The sequence below is a fragment of the Ctenocephalides felis genome, unplaced genomic scaffold (genome assembly GCF_003426905.1).
Source record: "Ctenocephalides felis isolate EL2017-DRISC unplaced genomic scaffold, ASM342690v1 CF-g0.4_SCAFFOLD_01886, whole genome shotgun sequence".
Taxonomy (NCBI): domain Eukaryota; kingdom Metazoa; phylum Arthropoda; class Insecta; order Siphonaptera; family Pulicidae; genus Ctenocephalides; species Ctenocephalides felis.
The window spans coordinates 90,565,262-90,583,116 of NW_020538040.1; the positions used below are offsets into that span (position 1 = coordinate 90,565,262).

At 29.8% G+C, this 17,855-nt stretch overlaps 1 protein-coding gene across 3 annotated transcripts in view; it reads left to right on the top strand.

The window, feature by feature from the left end:
- Positions 1-17,855, top strand: part of LOC113376710 (solute carrier organic anion transporter family member 3A1) — a 251,322-nt gene that overhangs the window by 135,266 nt on the left and 98,201 nt on the right. Inside the window, exon 1 of one of the 3 annotated variants that reach the window (XM_026616730.1) lies at positions 15,492-15,617. The exons of the other annotated variants lie outside the window; for them this stretch is intronic. The gene's annotated coding sequence lies outside the window, so the exon portion shown is untranslated. Of the gene's footprint in view, positions 1-15,491; positions 15,618-17,855 lie in introns of those variants that run through there. 3 annotated transcript variants of the gene reach the window in all.

Consider the following 17,855-nt stretch of genomic DNA (forward strand, 5'->3'; position numbering starts at 1 on the left):
CATCACAAAAATATACTTGTTTGTTAAAATTATGACATTTATAATTGAAATATATGCTTGTTTATATATGATTATAAAGCAAAACAGTGTTTTATATTTGATTGATTGTAGGAATTGTAGAAGATCTGTATAATTAACATAAAGTAACATTAATAAATATAACGAGTAATATATAAACTGCGTGCATATTGTTATATTACTCATACCCTACAACAATGTATGTTTAAGATCCTTGGCAAAATCTTGCACGTTTGTATTGATAAAGGTCCTTCCAAGGCTTTTTAGACTACAAATACCCAAATAACATTTGAGTCTTCTATTGTTAATACATTGTATTGCACTCTACAACGACAATAAACAAGCTCATAAAAATGTTATCTAGAAATGCATAAAGTCACCCTTATGGCGAGCATATAAAAGGTTTGTATGACACAATAACGAGCAGTATGAATTCAGACTAGTATCAAAGTTTTTTGTTGTTTATACTGATCATCTTCCACATTTGGTAACAGTTTTGTTAGTAGCGAAAAGAACCCTACATATTGTTTGGCATCATTAGTGGGACCTTTTACATATTTTGGGGTGTTATTCGTGCTTTCTACAGAATATATTACATATGCCACAAATATCATATCATTCAATAAACTGTTAATGGTGATACTTTGCTATGATAAAAAAAATATTCAAGGATGTGATCTATAATTCGAGCTCTATATCTTTATTGTGGTTTCTTTTTTATTATTAAAATTGCCATCTAAACGTCTATAGTAAAAGTTTATATTTATCACGCACTAAATTTTAATTAAAAGATAACATATTAAAATGTCAGATATTATCATGGAACGAGTTTCATTTACGATTATTAGATTATAGTGTTTTATTCTCGGTTTTTATTTCTCACGGCAGGAACACATCCGCATTTTTATCTACAATGCATCACTTAACGATACATTTTTTGTACTCGGAATTTCAAAGTTGAGCCGACATTTTATGGATCACTTTCTTGGAGACATATTTTATTGGCATTTAATCAATTTCCCAAGATTATAAATGAAACTGAACGACTGTTTGGATATCTCTTACATCTTCATACGCGTTTTATTGCAGGATAGCTTGATTTCTATTACTGACAACGATAGACCTATGTATTCATAGATTTGTATAATAGTGTAGTATTTATAACAAGAGGCTATTTTCAATATGATTTGTGGCCTTGCTGTTAAATTAAACATTTTTTCACGCTTTTTTAGTACAAATTGATCAACAATGTACTTGGCACACCTCTGGCAATACGAAGCACCAAATTCACAAGGATATCATAATAGGGACTAAGGTTATTCGATTATATATTTCTAATTAATATTAATATTTAGAAAATAATATAATGAGTATTATTCAATAGTATAAAGTAGAACACAATAATATAAAGGCTTATATTTAATTAACAAAGTAAAATGGAAGAAAAATTACCAATAATTGGGAAATATTGATCCTTGTAAAAAATTTTGTATGTACTATTGGAATTGGAAATAAACAATTTGTTTTAGCATTGTATGTAACGAATCATTACAATTTATTTGTAAAAGAATTACCCGTAGTTTTTATTTGTTTTGTTTGTGAGCACGGTTGTTTAGTTTACGAGACCTTAGTTGTTTTATAAGATGTATTTATAAGATAAGATGTATTGTCAATTTTAAGTTAGATTCAACAGTTTTTTTATATAACTTCTACAAAAAATTAGATGTGAGTGGGGTAAAAAGGACTAACTGAATCTTTACCCTGGCAAAGGTGTAAACAATCAATAAATAAAAATGTAAATAAAGTTAACAAAAGCAAATTTTCCAACAGATAAATTAAATAGTTGTTTCAACTATGTTAGTTATTATTTCTGACAAAATACCAGATCAAGGTTATATACAGTGTTTTCTGTAAAAAATTGTACCCATGAATTGTATATTTTGCCTTATTTGAATTATGTAGCTATTATTCCGTAAAATCCCTTTAAAATTAAATGTAGGACATTGCATCTGTTTACCCCGTGGCCGCCCCATTTCACCCCGCCTTAGGGGTGAAAAGGACCAGATGACAAATTTTTAAGAAACAGCCAAACACATTTCGACAATGCTGAATTAGCTGGAATTTGAACTGATGGTCAGATAATCGTTTGTTTGATATGTGTTATTTGTTATATAATTGGTTTGGTTTTCTCAATATAATTGCTTAGTCAAATTGGACCTTTGTGCTCTGCGCAACTCTATTGTAAATTTTTTAAAAACTTAAAAAATGTTAGTAAATATTTTTAAACTAAACATGAATTACATAGAAGGTAGTTTTTTTAATTTTTATTTGGCCTCGCTTACTCTGAGCATTTAGCCACCTACAACATTTTTATTTATTTACATTCTATACTAATTTTTATATCATATTCAATCTATATATACATGTATATATATATATATATATATATATATCTTATTCTATATTCTTTTTCTTCCTAATTTCTTCAATTTTTGCTGTTTTCTATCAAATTTCTAATTCTATTCAACTTCTATCTTTATTCCATTTATTCTTCTTCATTCTTCTTTTTAATTTCAACACATTCTGATATTTTTTCTTCTTACTCCTAATACAATTCAGATTTTAGAATTCTGTAATTCTTATTTTTCTTAATTTTTATTCAATTTCTACTTAACAAATACAATTTTCATTTAATTTCACATTAACTACACAAATTTTTCTTTTATAAATTGTAAGTCAACGACATTATTCAATCCAAAAATCCCTGTTGTGTGAATCCAACACGCTACCAAAGGAACTATGCTCGACACAAGAAGGTAGTTTATGCATTTGATTCAAACCCTCTCAAGAATTGCATTAAATTTTATTTAAATTGTCGTTAATATTCTTGATCAGACACATGCGTGTCTTGCAAGTTCTGTTAATGTTATACAATTGTATCGCTTGTCAGTTATATTTCTGATTTTACTAATTGCATTTTTAAGTGATACTTCGGTAATTCTTGGCCGACAAGAAAAATTGCCCCCCGCGATCTGAAATACAAGTTGATCGATCAGTCTCTCGATAATGTTTCTGCTCATGAAAGTGCCCGGGTGCGTAACCTTAGGAATATATATTGTCAGCGTTAATGGATTAAGGCGTAATCGTGGTTAATTGAAGACGAGAGCGATTAATCTCGCTGTCTGGATAATAAGTTCGTTAGCTGGCGCTGTGCGACGACTAAATTCGTGTAGTGCACGGTTTTAACAATATCGAACATCGAATGATGTGATTTTTTATTGTAGAACATTTTATGTTGAAGATTAGAACAGTAGTTGCTACTGCCACTTTATACTACTCCCCACAATAACATAGTTGTGAGTGTTATGCTCGAAGACAGTTGGAGTTCTTAAGCCCCAACTCGTTCACTAGAGAAGCATAATGTGATAATTTTGCATTGTTATTTTACACCCCAGTGTCTAAAAACTTTTTTTTTTAATTGGAATCATATATATGACTCATATTTTTGAATAAAAGCTAATATTACCACTGTGTGATATCGGGTTGTTTGGATAAATTTACTACTTTGTTATCACAAGGGAGGGCGCTCTGCCTAAGATGGTAATGTAATGTATTCATTTCTATTTTGCAATTATTATTTTATATATTATAATTTTTATCGTCTGCTCTATTAAGCGATCTTAATGATTTTACATAAGGTTCTTTTATATATAGGAACAGTTTAGAACACCAAGAAAGCAAAATGAATATACAAACAATATAGTTCTCGGAATAAAAATTGTCTTGATATCAATATTAAGTCAAGAAAAATGAATAAAGTTGTAACTTATATTATTTCAACCTTTTCTCGTACGCAGTACAGAATTAGATTACTGGAAATAAAATAAGCTGGAAATAATAATAAATCGAATAACTTGAAAGAGTGAAGGCTTTGACTTTTAAATTAACTAAAATGTTTCTTATTGTACTGCTTATATTTTATATCATACAAATAAGAAATTATTGAAATTGTTATAAATTGCTGCATTGAAACATTTGTTTAAATTATGTTACCGAAAATGTATTAAATTCTTATAGGATAAGTTATAGTATTCGCAAAAAATCGAAAATGATAATTTTTATATCTTTAATTTCACAGTCTTCTGAATATTTTGGCATGCCTTTGAAAAAATTAATGTATGTATGTTTGTGTGTGTGCGAATACAAATTTTCGTAGACGACTTTGCGAGCACAGATCAACCAATTAGAATTCAGAAATCATTCTATTTCTTCTTATCGATAGGAAGATGTGCTGATTAGTTGTAAACGAAAGTTAAAAAAAGTTTAAAAAAAATCCATTTGCGGTTAAAAATTATTATTAGAAATATGCACACAAAATTACAAGATATTTTATATAGATATCAATAATAAGGTCAAATTTTGTTTCTATTTCTTTGGGTATTGTACTAAGATTCAGTATGAGTTTGACAAAGCAAAGAGTGCAAAAATGATCATGCAGTTTTTGAAGGAGCGAGTAACTCTAGTCATCCTATTAGAATTATTTAAAAAAAATATGCTTGTATTGATGGTGTGAAGAAATGATTAGGAGGCGTCATGCAATGTTTTTAAGGGGAGGGGGGTTTGACAAAAAAACACGAAGTATCACGTGAGTGAAGGAGGGATGTAGTAAGATACCTGAAACTTAAAAAAGCTAAACAATTAAAATAAAAATTCAAAAATTTTTAAATTTTTTCCCGTAACTAAAAATAAACATGATTTTTGGTCGGGAAGAGGTGTGATTTTGAATATCACAACGTATTCACCTAGGGGAAGGGGCTTCCAAAAATTCTTAAAAAGTCGATCACGTGATTAATAGACACTTAGGTTTTGGGGGTCCAGTGATATCAAAATTTTCATTTTTTTTTTAAATTTTCAAAGAAATCAATAATAAAAAAATAAAAAAAACAAAAAAAGAGTTTTTTTTTAATTTTTTATAAAAGAATCTAAATTTTTCCAAATTAAAAACACAAAAAATTAAGATTTTAAAAAATTAAGTTTTAGAAATTTGCCTTAAGGCAGAATGCCATGCACTACTAGTTATATTTATAGTTTCATATTTATTTGTACTAAAATGTAATTTTTTGAATAGATTGTACATATCACATATATATTATGCGACAGCATGTTGATTTTTTTCTATTAATTCTACGAACTGATTGGTCTGATGATACAGGTAGCAAACATCAAGGATGATGCAATAGGGGTTGTATCAAAAATACTCCATGCGTCATCTACAAAGTCGATCCGATAAGAATGTTTTAACATATCCACCGATGCGCTGGATTTAGGTTTATTATGCTGGCCACGTTCAAATATAATCCTTTATGTCTAATAGTTGGGGCCCCTATCCATTGTCAATAGAGTTGTCCGAATGAGCTCGTCATGGCTAGAAATGCGCTTTATTTCGTATTTACATCGCGTATGGCTCGTATTGAGTAGTGGATTTTGTTAATGATAAGAATCTCTATGTTCATCGGATCCAATACGATGGCTTAGCGGTCACCGCACACGGCGCATAGCCGTGAGTGGAATGCGCCCGGCCAGGTGGTCCACGGACGCAAGAGGCGATGCGCTCGCCGAAACTGCACCCTGCGCCTTATATACTACGATGTATATATATATATACAGGGCCGGATTTAGAAATTTGGCGCCCCGGGGCGCTGACAAAAATCCTGCCCCATCTCTGAAATTTTACGAACTTTCGAACTTTTTTTAAAGCAATCGCGCTGCTTCAGCTGCGTAGGGACAAAATATAGGAGCGCGTAAGCGTCGCGTCGCAGTCTCATTATAAACTGTTAAAATGTTACATATAACCCATATAAATGTAAACAAAATTTATACTTATTATTAAAATATTTTTAAAATATCTGATAATTTGATGTGCATATGTCTTATGATCACTTTTGTCCACCAAATGTTTCTTTTTCAAATTTTTTATTGGATTATCGAAACCGCTAAACCTGCCTCCCACAAATTTAAGCAGTTATTTATTCTATAAATTATTTTGAATGATATTGGACGCTTCTTTTCTCAACAACTAAATTATCATTTTTGGCATTTTGGCCCGTATCTTCAAAACAGTTGGACCTGCCTTGGCCAATAACTAATCAGCACGTCTCCTTAACAATAGGAATTGAATCATTTAAATCGTTTGATCCGTGTTCACTTGAACAATTAACAAATATTAGATTTGTATTGATGGGGAGTCGTGCTGATTAGTTTTTGGCACGAATTATGAAAAATGGTAATTGAGATTTGATATTTCTTCTCTGAAACAGCTACGCAGCGCGATTGCTTTGCAAAAAGTTCATAATTTTCAAAAAATTTCAAAATACAAAAAATTTGTTTTAAAAGTCATTTTTTTTTCATTTTCATTTCTTTTTTAATTTTAAAGCTCTTTATAAAATGTAATTTTCAGTACGGGATGTTTCAATAATTTGTCTTAAGGCACAATGCCATGCGTCACTAGTTTAAATTTTTTTTAAACGCTATAAGCTTGGAATTGCAGAAATTCGTCATTTTAAGAAGGCTCGAGAACTGAAGAAAATATTTTATATTAGCCAAATTGACAAATTTGATAATGATTTATTAACCAATTTGATAATTTACGTTCGGAGAGGGAGGCAAGGCAAAATAATAAATTTTAATAATCGGTTATTTCAACCCAAATTTTGCATTGCAATCGTATTATGTTCTGTTAATTATATTTCTTGAAATAATAGTAGCCCCGATTGCCCCTACTGTAAATCCAGCACTGTATATATATATATATATATATATATATATATATATATATATATATATATTCATCGTGCTCTTTTCATATTTTTTATTTTTGGCATATACAGGTAACCCCCGCATTTCACGTTAGATACGTTCCAAAAATGTAGCGTGTTATGCGAATCCGTATTATACGGGACAAAGAACTAGTTCAAAAAGAGGGGTAGGGGAATTCAAAAAAAACGTCTCACATATCATGATTTTATAATAAGTATTGTCATATTTATTATTTTTTTAATACGTAATATACTCGTCATAAATAACAATTCAGTGCTATCCAACGCGATCCTTTTTTTTTGCAAGTTATCCTCATCCTCTGAGCAGTTTTCGGTACTACAACCAGATCCGTGCATTATTTTTTGCAAAAAAATATTTGCGATTTTACTTGCTTTTAGCAAAAAGCTATTTATATATTTATCACATAAAAAGTTATCTTTATTAAAGTTTTATGCTCATTTTATTTAAGGAATCTTTCTTTAAGAAAAATTGTCTAATCGGAAATTCTAGGTTTTTTTTTCGATAGAACATACGCACTGGAATAATAACCATCAAATTAATTATTAGTCTTGCATTAGTTTCATCACATTTATTAAGCTATTGCATGGCGATTTTACTAATTTTAGATTAAATAAAGTTTGATTTTGATAGCTTTTACTATATTTCTTATTTTATTAGAGTTTTGCTCAATTCTCAAACCGTGTTAGAGCGAACCCGTGCTTTAAAAGTACCATATTATAAGGGGGCGGTATCAATTCTTAAAGCGTGTTAGAGCGAATTCGTGTTGTGGAAGTACCGTGTTATGCGGGGGTTACTTGTATATCAAAGTTTCATAGCAACTCTTATCATGTTCTCATAATTGTTTTAGTGGCGGCACATTTATTCGTGAACGATTTAGGAAAATCATTTTAGACTATTAATATGAATTTAATCATTTTTCATTAATAAAAGCCTATCGAGTATAAGGTGACCATAAGTCCCTGTTTGACCGGAACCGTCCTGGATTTTTTCCTTGTGTCCCGGGTTTTTCTAAAAGCTTTATGTACCCCGGATTTAGATTTTTTGCCCCAGATTGTCCCGGGGTTTAGAAAAGTTCAGATTTAAATTAAATGTTGGCAATTACTTCATAATAAACTTACAACTTTTCATAAAATATATGAAAATGATAAATACAACGAATATAGTTATATGAAACAATGTGTTAAGAATAGAATTGTCAAATGCGTAATACCAAAGGCGGGTTAAAATAGCCTCTCACAATAATAATTTCGAACTTATATGTTCAATTCAATAAAAATTAGCTAAAACTACTGTAAAACAAAATGACTACCTGATACAAAAGTGCTTATTCTTTCAAGTTAATTTTATGAGTAAAATTTAACTAAATTTCATACAAAGCTAAAAGACATAATAGATCCAAAAATATATGATATAGTAATAAAAAGTTCTTACTGAAAATTCAAATTACAGATTTAAGAAAAACTGTTTTTTATTGTATCCTTAAATAGTATTTGTTATTTTAAATAATATTTAAGTTATTTAGTCTAAAGCCTCAATCCCCCCTCATCCACGTCCTGGATTATCTTAACCAAAAATAGATAATTGCTGTAATTATTCCTCTACCGAATGAAGAAAAATAATTCCACAACTGTTGTTCATTATTTCACAATGAAGCAATTTTTAGGAAAAGACCGCTGTTACAACTTACCCTAGCTGGGACTAGGTGATCTACTGGAACTAGTTATAATGACTAAAACACGACAATAAAACTTCTAATAATTTATTCTTTATTCATTTTTGAGAAAATTGGCTTGTAAGTATTTTTTTTTACGCAAACTACAATTATACTAAAAAAAATTATATTGTCTCCTGTAATATACATTTTTATCATAAATCAACGTAAATTGCAATTAATATCATAATGCAAATAAAAGAAATAGTGTCTCCTGTAATACAATTTACATGTGCTCACATCTTATTCACTATCTATTCACTTCCATTCAATCTTCTTCAATTGAATCTGGATATAATTCTTGTATGTTACAACTCGACCCAAGGGTTTGCTTCTACTAACCCCAGGTATAATTTCTGTACATTAATTAAGATAACTGTTTATACAATTTAGCAATCAAAAAATTTGTGCACATTATCAAATATTGATAAATTTGAAACAAAATATATAAAATTTAATGTTAGTCGATAATAATAATGTAAACCAAAATTTTTTGATAAATCACTTTTATATTACATCTCAGAAATGACGGACCTGCATAGTTCTGTTTATTGCGTTGGTCTGCGGGACAGTAGCTATGACAATATTATGCAGGATTTGTTTAAAACTTATGGTTTATATGTCCAATCGAGACAAAAAAAATAATATCGTTTAACATTCTATTGAAAAACTCTTGTTAATAGTTTTACGCCTGTTACAGATAGCCCCTAGCTCTGATACCCGTTTTCTAAATTTAATTTATAGTTCAATAAATGAATAACAAATTTAGCAGGATTATTATTATATTGTCAATAATAATGAACTGCTTAGATAAAATTTAATTGCATTATTTTACTAAGAAAATTACTAAATTACATTTTTTTGAAACATCTGCAAATTTATCTTTGTAGCAACATGCCAAACTTCTTCGAAACGTAATGGAAATATATTGCACTGCTGGGAAAATTAATGTATGTGTGAACATCGATGAATGACATTGATAAATTACATATTGAGTACCATGCCCAATGGAGACGATGTATTTGAAAAAATATTCTAATATAAACCTATTAACGTCATTGTATCCATTCAGAGATTATAGCGTTTGCAGACTAACGAGAGAATTATACGCATCTTATACGATAATTTTCACATGTGATTAAAATTTACGCAAGTTAGTAAACACACACACACATATATATATATATATATATATATATATACATAGATATATAATGTGATGGGTAGTACTACCCTGAGCTGAGTTAAACCCTAACTCGATTCAGGGAAGAATAGTGTAAGAGATTTCCCATTGCCATTTCACACCGCAGTGCCCGAAATGGGCTATTGGAAATAATTGGAAACAGTGAAAATGGACATCGCTACTGCACAATATCCAGTTGTCCGAAGCGGAGGCTCGAATTAATCATTTTTTCAATTAGTTCTTCATCCCTTTGGTGTGTTTTGCACGCGTATATACAGATATAAAAAGATTTCAAACTGAAAATCAAATCAAATGCCTAACTATAAGTATTGTTCCTGCCATTCAACAACATTCTTGAATTAATGGCCGCCCTGCACAAGTCATTATGGGAGTAAGTAGTTAGATAAATTGAATTCCGAGTGCTTACAATTGTTTATGCTCGATAATCCATTATCGTAGAAGTAAAATGCACACGTTGTCGCAAATCATTACAGCAATATAATACTTTACTGCCAGTTTATTTTCAATCTATACCATTGTACGAATTGAACAACAATAAACTAATACGTATTATACGCAACATGCTATATTACATTCGCCGATAATAATTGACACCTGTAGAAGCTTATTATGTCATAGCAATAACAATGATCGTATACCTGCCTCGTGTTTAATAAAATGTAATTTAATAGGTGTTGTAATCAAGAGTTTCCGCCCATTAATAATTTTATCAATTAGCTAAAGTATTTCATTCCATTTCACTCGCAGATCTTATTTTTGCGTCGCGTCGATATAATCAACTTGATTGTTATTGGAATTCTATCGAAATCGAATTACTTATTCAATTACGTCGATCTTTTTTAATATTGTGTAACTTTATATTTTTGTTATTATGGGCATGATATCATTGAAAATTTCGCGCACATGATATATCATTTTCGATATTTATTGCGTCAGATTTCGTATATCGATTTAAAACTGAATTTGTATATGATAGTTATAGACATAACATTATCGAACAAAGCACCTTTTAACACTATAATTCAAATCGCATCAATTCTCAAAATATTTAGAAAACAGAAGCGCTTAAAGCTTTTTACTTACTATCTGCTGGTGGCTTTAATTTTAGAATCTTCTATTTATATACACCAGTAAATAAACTGTATATTAAAATAAACGATTTTAAACATGGTTGTGTTTATTTGGGAAAATCAATCACTAGCATGTTACATCGTTATGGAAAATTGTTGAACTATTTCATTTATAATTAATCAAAATATGATTGAAACTTATAAACAAAATTACTTAAACTCGTATCGTATACGGAACTTTAAATTAAAATGAATTCCACGCATTTTTAATTTAACAATAAACTACATTTTCTTTTTAACATTTCCTGAAAACTTAATTTTTTTTTGAAATCTTCAAAAATTATTCTTGCTAATCTAGAACTTTTTGAATGTCACTACTTAATTCTCTAAGTTCTAAATTTTTTAAATCGATAAAATTTAACTTTTAAGTTATATTGTTCATATTTTGGCAATTTATTTTTTTTAAATCTTTTTTTTCGATAGATTTGAAATTAAAACAATATACAATTTAACCTTATTTCAACAATAAGGTTAAATTAAATCAAACCGTTTTTTGTATTATTGTAGCCTGCAATAAAAATTATTGTATTTGGCTTAACGGCAGTAAATAAAATAAGTAAACTATTATCTCTTAATAAAACCGTAATATGCATAATTATTTATTTTGTATTAACTTTATAGAAAAGGAATACGTTTATTACTCAAATTTCTAAGAAATATATATTGCTTATGTATGTACTAACTACAAACCCTCTTCTTACATCGTAACTTGATAGGTATTTTTTTTAAAAGCATTACAGACACATATGTATTTTATCTGGAGCATGTCATCATAATCTGGAACACAAAAATCATAAATATATTAAGACAATATTTTAATCAGTGTTGCCTACCGCTAAATTTATTACTTAACTACTTCAGGAAACTGCTTATAATATAATAATATTCTTCAGCATAGTAAACAGATTGAAAATTAATCTTTGATAAAATAATTGTAAAATTCCTAAAACTGAAAAATATAACATATACAAATTAGTACACGTTCATGTATATACCAGCTGTACATCAAACTAAAAATAGGCATTATTATTTCCGAAAACATAGGTTTAACTCTAAGGGATTTATCTATTTTTGGTATTTCACATCTATCTCAAGAGCGCACGTGACATAAATGGCATATAAGGGTCTGAAGTTTATTCTACTATTTTCTATTTTTGGAACATTGTAAGCTGGGTAAAAGGTTACAGATACAATTACATTAATTTATTCTAATTGTAATTGAACATTTATTAAAATAAAACCCAATGAAATGCATTATATTTTTAATAATCAACTGAAGCATGTATTTTATTCTAAACAAATTCTATTCAAGATTAATAAATGTTTACTTTCAGCTCTTTTTATTTCACTAGCTCATATGCATATTATAAAATTACTTCACTTTAATTACTGTGCCTGAAATGATATTCATTATTATTGATTACGGCTTGTTTATGAATAAATCAGATTATAGATTTTTTACGCTTTTTTCGCGTTTTATACCTTAATAAGCCATAATTTAATTTGAATGAATTGGTAACTGTGCCGTTTAAAAATTGCAATAGGCGATTCCAATTAGTGGAGTAAAGATGAAAAAGTAATTAAAGTGTGCAGAGTGTTTTTGGAAAAATATTTCATTTGTAAAAAGAAAAATTTTGAACTTCCCATAAGGTAAATATAAAATTTTTACGTTTCAAAACCTTCTGAACATTTTGGCATTCATTATAAAAAAATTATATTTGTATGTGAATGCGTGTATGCGTGTGTATATATGAATGTATGTGCGGATACAATTTTTCATCGACGATTTTGAGAACACGGATCAACCGATTTGAATAATTCAGATAACATATTACTTGTATTGACAAAATGAACAAATGATTATATTTTCGCAGAAAATGGTTTCGCAGAACCATGGAAAAAAGTAATAAAAATGCCATTTGTCATTCGAAAATGATTATTACACATATGCACATCAAATTATGAGATAATTTAAGATTTTAATAATTTGTACAAATACATCGATTGGATTTTAAATTTTTGAATTCGGTTTAGGTGTTTTTAAGCAATCGTTAATGAAAGTTCTAATTTTGACAAACGCCAAAAAAACGATGCTAATTTTTGCAAACTATGACGATTTTTTAAAATTAAACAACTTGTCGTAGAGCCGTAATATTTTAGTATGATCTATAAGACTATGGTACCTACCATCAAAAAAATATTATAAAAATCGTCGAAAAAAATTTTTTTAACAGTTTATTACAAGAAAAGATTCAAAGAAAAAACTATTCAGGTCGATTTCCAACTAATATCTTTCGAACGGATTCAGAATTGCGGGCATAAACGAAGAGATAAAAGCTAGTTCCTATCGAGATACATCGATTAAAATTTTGATTTAAATTTTTGAAATCGGTCTAGCCGTTTTTGGGAAAACGTCGATTTACGGAAAAAATCTGTTCACACACACGTCGATAAAACATAAAATTAGCGAATCGGATTTTTTGATGAAAACAAACTTCTCCTTAGGGAAGTTAAAAAAGTCAAAATAAAAAAAAATCAAATTTTTCAAAAATCTAATTTTCTTAATGTTTTCAAAAATAATTAAATTACGGTACTGAAAGTTCCAGCAATTTTCCGTAAGGCACGAAGTCATGCACCGCTAGTCTTTATCATATAATCATGTATAAATTGTACTGTAATAATATAATCAAACACTAAAATTACACGTGTAAAATCTGTGCATCTTTAATTAACTTCCCGTAGGGTAAGTTATAGTAATCGCAAAAAAATCGAAAATGAAAATTTTTATATATCTTTACGTTTCAAAGGTTTCTGAACATTTTGGCATACCTTAGAAAAAATGGATGTATGTGTGTATGTGTATGTGTGTGTGTGTATGTATGTGTGTGCGGATACAAATTTTCGTCGACGATTTCGGGAACACGGATCAACCGATTTGAATAATTCAAAAAACATTCGATTCGTATTGATAAGGAGACATGCTGATTAGTTTTTGGCAAAGGCAGGTCCAGCCGTTCCGAAGATACGGGGCAAAAAGTGCCGAAAACGGTAACTCAGTTTTTAAGAGAACGGAGCGTCCGATTTGAATAATTCAAAAAACATTCCACTTGTATTGACAAGATGAAGAATTGATCAAATTTTCATGAAGGCAGGTCTAGCGGTTTTGGAGATCTAATGAAAAAAGTAAAAAGTGCCATTCGGCGGTTAAAAATGATCATTAGACATATGACAAATATCAGATATTTTATAGGGATTTTAACAATAATTATAATTTTTTTTTTACATTTCTATGGGTTCCGTACCAATGCTTATGCGTTAGACGGCGGCGCGGCACTTGCCCGCTTTGACATTTCATCTCTATGCAGTTCAAGCAGTACGATTGCTTTGAAAAAAAAGTTCAGAATTTCCAAAATATGTTAAAATGAAGAAAACATTTTTCTTTTCAAAAAAAATTTGTTTTCAAAAAAAAATTGTTTTCAAAAAAATATTTTTTTTTTAAAAAAGTAATTTTTTGTCAAATTTATAGTTTTTCAAAAATCTAATTATTGTCGAAGTAAAATTTTTTCAAAAATGTTAATTGTTTTTAAAAAAAATAATAATTTTTGGTACGGCAAGTTCCATCAATTTGCCTTAAGGCACAATGCCTTAATTGTCTTAAGACAGAATTCCACTTACAGCTAGTCTTTACCATATAATCGTGTATGAATTGTACTGTAATAATATAATCAAACACTAAAATTTACACGTGTAAAATCCGTGCATCGTTAATTTGCGTAAATTTTAGTCATTTCCCTGCGTCGAGAGTGTTCCGATCTTGCATCGTGGACCTGAGATGTTTGATGATACTCTTGACTCGCCGATACCATCCGCGGATGATCGCGTGGCCGCTCGGGTGGGGATAGATAGAACGAGGACAGCCAGAGAAACATATAGCATACGCACATATAGCATTCGACCCACACACGGGCACACATAGAGACGGGCAGCTCTCGCCTATATCGTCGAATCGTCGTACACACAAGCACACGACAGATGCTCCGACATCTGAAAGTGTTTCTCGTGCCGCCAGACGCAGTCGAGTACCGCGTGTCCATGTGCAAAGACGGTCCGCGCCGCGCAGACACGATTGTCCGGTGTCGTCTGTGACCATCGATCCGATATTGATCACTAGAACGGTATTCGCGATTCGTTAGGAAAAACATTTTCAAGTTCACGCTTTTCTTTGTGTTATGTGTTAATTGCATGCGTGACCGTATTGTTTCACTACAAGATCATTCGACGAATGATTGTTAAATATACTTGCGTTCAGAGCGTGAACTGTGCTGTCAGTTTTGTTATTATCCTTAAGACAAGTTTTACCTTTACAACAGTTGTGTGTATATGATCATTTTGTATATCGAAAAATCACAGTGTGGTGATTGTGTCATATATATTTGGGATTTATATATTAGACATATTGTTTGCAATTTGCTATTAGCATTTTAATTAAATAGTGAAAAATATATTAACATAATAAATTGTGATATTTAACTCAAGTAATATTATTATTGTTTCAATTAATTAATATCTACGGTTTTATTTGGTTTAATTTGTTAAATAATTATTTTGTTATTTGATTATAATACAATATCAACAAGTGTTCACTGAAAACATTGCTGATCCAAAAATTGTTGAGTCAGCAGGACTCCTTGGAAGGATTATTTGTATATAGCAACAGGTGAGAAATTTATGAAAACAAACATCGTCTTCATATATACAGCGATGTCAAGTTCACTTTTCAATGAAGATCTAAAAAGTTTCTCAAAATACAAAGTTTCTTATCCAACATTATATTAATTTGTAACGTTTTTCATTTTATTTATACGGTTTTATTGAGTGATGTGTTATATCCTTTTTAGTATCAAATAATAGTAAAATTTTGAATTTATTGTAGTGATCTTATTTTAAATTTGGTCATATATAATACCATCTTAGAGTTTCAAGTTTATCTGCCTCGTTTATTATACTAGAGGCATCTCGAATTATTTTAGAATGAGCAAATGCTACTCAAAAACGCGGTGGAGACGCCGTGTACATATAACGATTTTGGAATTTAATATCACATTTGTATAATATTATGCTTATTCAGAGTTATTAATATTGCTGTCTATTGTGTATCTTCTATTTCATTGCGTACAAGATCGTGATCTTGCTTAATTACGAATTTAAATGTTTTAGAAAAAAGTCAAATATTCACTAGAAATCTAAGTAAACTATGAGTTTTATTATTGGCACATCTTTGTCATTTACGAAATCATTCTATTATGGTTAGGTTATTGATATAATGAGTAATCATTGTATTATCTGTACATAGTCAAAAATGTTTATTCGTCTAACAGTTTAATATAACATGACCTCCTTATATGAAATACATCTATAAATACTTCAAAGAAAGCAGTAGGTGTACTACTGACCATACCGTATGTTTAATACTTGATGAATATAATAAAAGCAGATCCAGCTGTGATCTGGTCACTTCTTAACGATTTTGTAGGGATCACGTGTACACTTTTCAAATATATACTTTATCTCATAATGCACTTCATTTTGTTTTGTTATTTCTATATTGGAAATATGCAGGCAAATATTCAATCCCGTCTGGCCTTATAGATATAGTGCTAGGAAATATTCCAAACTATGCAAAATAGAGAATTATGTATGGTCGTATAGATTTTTGTTCTATCGATATTCATTAGTCCCTTTAGATGTACAATTAGGTATTGGATCACATTCATTTTTTTCTGAACAAAATGTTGTTGAAACGCATTTTCCAGTTTTGTCCTGTAATACATAAGATAAATGTTCTTATCTTAAAAATCGTGTTCACAGTTTTCTGAAAAAATATATTAGTTATTCAGCAAAAATGCAATGTCATAAATCACTTACAATTAGAATAATTATTGAACAGTGCTTTAGAAATATGTGAAATAAATTTTTTATGCATTCTAAGTGTGCATTGCGGAATGTTAGTATATTAGACTGCTATGTATCTTTTATTATAATTATAGTCATGACAAACTAAAGAAATAATATTTTGATGGATGAATCAGTGATAATATAATCTCATTAATCGGATTGCAATAATTGAATTCATTATATTAATTATATAATCAGCGGAGAAGCTAATAGAATAGCGTTCCAATACATGACATGGTAGGACGTGTATAAACTTTTAGAAGTTTGAGACAAACATATACAAACGCAAGTATGAGTAAGACTTTAAAACTTTTGAAATCTTTATCTTCTCTTCTAAATCTAATTTATCGCCGACAAAATCTTTGTCGTATTCAATGCAACTGTGCCAACGATTTTCCTAATTTTTGAAACATTTTTATAATCGTCTTCCGGAATGGTCATTAGTTCCTTCTTCTATTCGCCTTTTATGTCTTCAGTCGTTCACGCAATGTCTTTTGAGTTTAGAAACAGTTAGAAATCACACGAATCTAAATCAGGCGAATACTGTGGTTTTGGAATGATATTGGTTGAATTTTTATCGAAATCGTCACGAAGAACGAGTGCAGTGTGCACTTGGTGCGGTGGTGCATTATCGTGGTGTAAAAGCGACTTTCAAAATGGTGTTGACTAACCCATTTGAAATTCTAACAATATCAGCATGCCTTCTAGTAGACTCTAGACAATTTTGCAGCACTAATTCTTTGATTTTGTTGATGAGTAGATGTTCTTGGTCGTCTTTGATGTGATTCGTCTTCAACGCGCTTTCGACCTTGAACAATTTGTGCCAATCAAAAACACTTGTTCTTGACATTGACTTCTCACTAAATGCCTTTTGCAACTCATTCAGAACTTTTGGGCTGGTGATATTTCATATCAAAATTTGAAACATTGTCAATAATGGTACTGCCAACTCCAAAATTAAAACCGAAAATCAATTTGGCCGAATCGATTAACATGGAAA